The sequence below is a fragment of the Octodon degus genome, unplaced genomic scaffold, assembly GCF_000260255.1.
Source record: "Octodon degus isolate 3935 unplaced genomic scaffold, OctDeg1.0 scaffold00011, whole genome shotgun sequence".
Taxonomy (NCBI): Eukaryota; Metazoa; Chordata; class Mammalia; order Rodentia; family Octodontidae; genus Octodon; species Octodon degus.
The window spans coordinates 11,978,520-11,985,121 of record NW_004524587.1 but is presented as its reverse complement, the minus strand read 5'-3'; positions in this window follow the sequence as shown (position 1 = coordinate 11,985,121).

Sequence of the window (6,602 nt, the reverse complement as noted above, 5' to 3'; positions counted from 1 at the left end):
TTTAAGTGCTGTCTAGTGTTCCTAAGCACAAAAATGGTGACATGCCTTAGGGCTAAGACAAATGTGTTCGATGGGACTCATTCCAGCACGAGTTCTAGTGCTGTTATCTGAGTCCAAAGTTAACAAACCATCAATACTACAATAAGTAAGTTGTCTGGAAACAGAAACATAGGACAAGGTTATTGATCAGTTGGTGAAAATGGGAACAGAGACTCCAGGAATCTAACTCTATTTTCCTTAGGAGCAAGGGTTCTGTATTTGCTAATTCAGTGTTTTTAGCAACTTTATAGCATATAACTATCAAGAATAAGGAGAATAGACTGTTAAAAAATGGATAGGTCAAAGAAATTGATTGGACATGCCTGTGGTTTTAATGTTTTAAGCTTCAGGTCCTTGGAATTTTCTTAGGAGCAATGCAGTTTTAAGAATATTTTGGCAAATCCTAGTCTCTAGCATGGTGTGTGTGTGTGTGTGTGTGTGTGTGTGTGTGTGTTGGTGTGTGTGTGAAATAATTATGCTGCTTATACGGAAGCTGGTGAGCTGAACATTCCACTTTATATAAGAATTCTGCTACACTCGTAATTTTGAAATTATGTTTTCTGATATCATAGATATTGTTGTATGAAAATTTGCTGCATTTTCCTTAAATATAATTCTAGTAAAAGAATAGTTTGTAGGGCTGGCAAGATAGCACAGCAGACTAAGTGCCTGCTTTCGTAAGCACAGGGACCAGGGTTTGATCCCTGGTCCTGCATGCCATGCTGGCCCCACCCCTGGGGTGCACCGAACTGGTGACTGAGTCTGGGTGTGGTGGCACATGCCTGTAATCCCAGGGCTGGGGAGGCTGAAAACAGGAGGATCACTACAAGTCTGAGCTGCATAGGGAGACCATGTACCAAATACATAAAAGAAAGAAAGAAACAAAAGAATAGTTCATATACGCTATAATACTGTAGTGGGATTCTTACACAGAGAGACATGATGTCGAAGCTTACCTTTGTGGGAAGCGACTTTATTTGTTCTCTCATGGGCTCAGTGGGCTCGAACCCAAGAAGCTGAGCTCTGATTGTGGCAGAGTTTTTGCCTTTCATATAATTTGAGTGTCTTTGTCACTTTTAAATGTTAACACACTAATATATTACTGCTTGATTGGGTACAATCGATGTCACAGAGTCATATCAAAACTCCACATGCTTCTCTAGGGACTACGAGTGCCATGTTGCCTTTCTGTGTTCTGTAAAGGCCCTTGCCACATTCTTTTGAGAGGGGCTCTGCCACTTTCCCCCCTCTGATGCTCAGACCCCCTATTTTGGGTCAAAATGCATTATCCTGGCAAAATGGTTTATATTTCTGTAGCAACATCACATGGATGGCTGGGTTTCTTTTGACCACTGCTTCAAGGAAGCTGATGGTGGACTGTATGTCCAGGGGAGCTAGGCAGGGCAGATTAAGCAAGTCCCCATGGTCAGAAATAGAATAACTATGAGAGTTTTGTATCTTGCAAGAGTTGAAAGCCATCCTCTGAACAACTGCCCAGGTCCTGGACTGGGTCATGAACAATCTTTTTCATCCAATCTGTGATCTCTTCTATAACTTTTTCTTCATCATCTGTAGGCAGTAGTTGCTCAGGTTAGACTTTCCTTCCTCTGAAGCAAGCAAATAATCTAAGGCCAACTGATTTTGATAGATAGCACTGTGCATTTTAGCTTGTAGTTTGGCTAGTAAATTAAAAGCTTCGGCAGTTTCACTGGTTATAATTTATGTAACTTCTTGTAGTCTTGCGGATTAGCATGTAAATGGAGGTACAGTAGCCAAAAGACCCACCCTCTGCCCAGATGTGGCTTTAGCTGCCGTGCCAGTGAGTGGGTCTTCCTCAGTGGTCACGGGCTATTGCTGTGGTGGAGCTGCCAGTCTGGGGTTTTGAGCGTTATAGGCTGGGGCAAGGATCACAAAGGATCCCATGTGGAGGGAACTGGAAGTAAATCGTTTGCTTCTTATTAAATCTCTGAGTGTTTAGGAGAAAGAGGACAATTTATTCTTGTCACCCACTCAGGGCAAAACTTATTTCTTCTTGAGACTTCAATCTCTATCATTAACACATTCGATTTGCAATTGATTTACCTAGTCTTCATCTGATCTTAACTTTGGCCAGAAGACAGATGGGGTGAAGATAGGTATTTGTGGTTGTCTCAGTTACTTTTCTCTCATTGCTGGGACAAAATACCCGACACCCAAAATGAAGGAAGGAAAGATTTATTAAGCTCACAGTTTGTGGAGGTTTCAGTTCGTACTCGGCTGGCTCCAAAGCAGCCTGGCACATGATAGAGGGCAGCAGTTCATAGCGGTGGAAAACAGCTAAACAACAAGAGCGAAAAGGGCAGGAGCAGAGGCAATGGCGGCAACAGAGAACCAGTCTGCCTCCCTTATTATGTTGCATTCAGGCTGTCCACCCCATGTGGTGTGCAGCACTCACTCCCATAATCCCAGCAGCGCTCGCACCCATTACTCCAGCACTGGGTCATGAATTAATCAAAATCTAGAATCCCATCCTAGTGACTACCTGAGGCTTTGGGGGACACCCAGATACAAACCATAACAGTGGCCAAGTGAGAAACATTTTATCATCTGAGCTCTCTCTCTCTCTCTCTCTCTCTCTCTCTCTCTCTCTCTCTTGTTTTTTTTGGTCTGTGGGTTGTTGTCCTAAATCCAAGAGGACTGTGAGGGCTATTTTGTTCCCTGGGTCCCTTGCTTCCCTGACTACCTGGACTAGCAAGCTTATTTATTTATTTATTTATTTGTTTATTTATTTATAGGCATCTTTATTTCCCATTTTGTTTGCCCCAACCCCGGCTCCACCTCCGGCATATGCTGAGCTATCTTGCCTGTGGTTACTTCTGATTTCATCTGAAGTTGTCTCAACCTCATCTGAGTTTCCTGGTCCCACCCTGAGACCATTCTGGTTCAGGGACAGAATAACCTGACCACTAAAGCCATACTGAGCTGCCCCTGTGACTTTTCTTGCTTTGTTTTTTGCATGAAGTTGCCTGACCATCGCAATCCTCTTTGCCCCCTTGGGCTCTTCGGTGAGGTTGGAACCTTCTCACTTTCCACGTCATTCACGTGCAGTTACTCAACTACTACGACCAACTACCCAGCCCCTGGTGCCTTAGAGTAGCAGTTTTGTTTCTCGTAGAGCTATCTGGGCAACTCTAGGAGGCAATCAGGCTCTCCTTCTACCTCTTAGGGGCAGAAACCTGGGTAGCAAAACAAAACCAGGTTATTACCAGTCTGATAAGTGGCACTCCCTGAACTGGTTCCTGGTCTCACTGACTGCACTGTGCCTCTGGGGTCCTCTGTCCGGCACGCAGGCAGAGGCCCCTCATCCCAGCATATAGCCTCCCTGTGGATCACACAGTCCACAGGCACCAGGGGAGGCTGTTTCTCCAGATGCCCCAGGTTCACACCCTGGTGACAAAAGAGGTGGGAACACACCATCTCTGAATCCTGGACAAGCTCCTAAGAAATGTAGCAGGATTTTCACACAGAGAGATTGTACGCTGAGGCTTATCTTTCTAGGAGGCAACTTTCTTTGTGCTGGCTTGGGCTCACTGGGCTGCTACCTAAAAGGCTGAGCCCTGATCATGGTGGGGTTTTGTCTTTTACGCAATTTTTGTGCCTTTGTTTCCTTTAGATGGTAACACACTAATATACTACAGCCTGATTGGGCACAATCGGTTACAGAGCTGTACTAGAACTGTACACGCATATCTGTGTGGCTTCCTTTGTTCTGAGAAGACCTTCCCACATTCCTTTGGGAGGGGCCCTGCCACAGCATCACCCTTTTACTTTGATTTTAAATAGAAACGTTTGTTTTCATACATCTAATATTACTTGTTGTCCAGAGCCTGCTTCTTGGAACCAGGAATGCATTTTGTGAGACGGGGTCTTGAAGTACCTAAAAAATGACCCAGAAAACATATCTGAACAAATGTAGTACGTCAAGGATAACCAGACATCAAGTGGGGAGTAGAGTGGTAGTTGAGGAATCAGAGGGATGATTAAACAAGGGACCCCAGATCTGGCCATGGCCTGGGACAAACATGTGGCCTTAAAGGGGAAACTGAGGCCCAGCAGAGACCAGAGCCAAGTCTTTATCCTGAATCAACCTGAATGAGGTTCAGAGTAAAGATTAGTCTGAATTTTACATTTTCACTGCAAGCTTCTTCTTCTTGGGCTTGGGGACCTAAAGTGTGTGTGTGTGTGGGTGGGGGGGACTGGATGTTACCAGATATGCTAACTATGTTGACATCAGTAATCAGGCTTTTTGTCATTCATCTGTCATATATGAGACACAAATACTATATATATATATATATATCCCTCATTTAAACTTTTGAGATCTGAAATGCTACATAATCTGTAATGTTTTTAAGCACTGATCTGATGCTCTGTGTGGAAAATCTACTCCTGACCTCATGAGGCGGGATGCAGTCAAAATGCAGGTACACTAAATATACTGTATAAAGGTCACTTTCAGGCTATGTGTGTAAGGCATGCATAGCACGCTATTCAAATGAAAATATTCCAAGATTTGAGAAAGGCCAAAGAACACGTGGTCCCAAGCATTTCAGGCGGGGAATCCCCAGCTTATACAGACAGTGCAGACCTTATTGTGAGGAATCTGGGAGGGAACAGACAGTACACATAAGGAACTGCACACTTCACACTGATGATTACAGCGTCTAACACATGAGGACTGGGAAAGGAAGGGGCAAAGTGAGAAGGATTCATGAACTCACCCCATTAGATGTGGAACTGGCCCACAAATGCATCTCAAGAAATGAAAGGTAGAAAGAGTGAGATGAAAACATCTCCAGGTTGGTTGAATCATACTTTCCTATGTCCCGCTACGTCTGTAAAGAAAAATCACTGCTGCCTTGTAAAGACATCATGAAAAACTGAAACTCCCAGCTTTGGAGTGCTGCTTTGGGTGCCTTGGTCCAGCTCTGGGTGAGCCGGCAGAGGTAACATTAATAAAAGGACCAGAATAGCTTTCTCCTTAACATCTACAGACAAATCAGAGAGATACAACCCTAAGAACACAGTGGACACAATCTAAGAGGCCGAGATCAGGGTTACAACTTATTTTTATGGTTTTAAATTATGCAAGTGATGTTACTTTAGACTTTGACTTAGCTTTCTTCCTCTAGTATGATATTTCTCTGTCTTAAATATTTTTTCAGCAGCTTGACTCCGCGATGTCAAGGTGTTTTGTTTTTGTTTTTTCCTTTTCCTTTTTGAAGAAAACATTTGTTTGGGTTGTCTGGGATTCTTGGATCTGTGGTTTGTTGTTTTTCATTAATTTTGGAAAATTCTTGATCATTGTCTCAAAATATTTCTGTTTCTCTCCTTTTCTTCTTGAATTTTAGTTACACTTAATTAGCTGATTTAATATTGTCCTACAGCTCTGATTTTCTTTTAAATCTTTTATTTACTTATTTGGTACGGGGTCTCGGTATGCAGCTTGGACTCGTAGTGATCCTCCTGTCTCAGGCTCCCCAGTGTTGGGATTATAGGTGTGTACCACCATGCCTGGTTTCAGTGGCTGACACAGTTTGCCTGGGGTTCTGGGGCTCACACAGCATGTAGTACTGGGGATCGAACCCAGGTCCTTGTGCTTCCTAGGCAGGTGCTTAGACCACCAAGCAATCTCCTCAGCCCAGCTCTGATTTTCTTAATTTCAAATGTCTGATTTTCTTTTGTAATTTAGTTTGAAACTTTGCATTTAAAAATTCATTAGTTGGGTTGTTTTGTTTTGGTGTGTGGATGTGGTTCTAGGGACCAAGCCCAGGGCTAGTGCCTGCTAGCCTTCTGTCTCTGGGCTAACCTCTAGCCCTGGAACTTCTATTGACCTACCTTTAGATTCATGGTATCCTATCTGGTAAGGAGCCATCAGAGAAATTCTTCATCTCCAATAATTTATCTTTCTGTTTTTGAGTTTTTAACATTTCCATTGGATTAATATTTTCTCTCTCTCCCTTCACACCTCTCCTCCACTGTTATTTCCACCTGTGCTTAAAGTTTCCATGTTTTCATGGATGTTGTCCATCTTTTCACTCTGGCTTTTACTATAGTAATCAGGCTTAAAGTCCCCCTTCATCCAACATGCAAGCCATCCCTGCACTGTGGAAAAAGTACATTCAATAATAGAAACACTTGTAGAGATAAATTAATTTTTTATGTCACTTGTGAGATCTTTTTCTTCTTTACAGCACTTATTATGCATTCAATATTCTTTTTTTTTCTTTGGAATTTGGGATTCAATTTAGGGCCTTCCCACTGAGCTATTCCCTCCCCTCCTGCCCTTTTTGAGACAGGGTCTCACTAAATTACTCAGTCTAGGCTTGAATTTCTGATCCTCCACCCTAAGCCTCCTCCAGGGTTGGGATTATAGGTGTGCATCACCACAGCATGCCTTAGTCAGTATTTTTGTTTGTTTGTTTGTTTGTTCCAACATTAGGGTGTTGCTACCTAATTCAGGCTGCCCTTGAACTCACTATGTAGCTCAGCCTGGTTTCAAATTCTTTATGATCCTCCTGCCT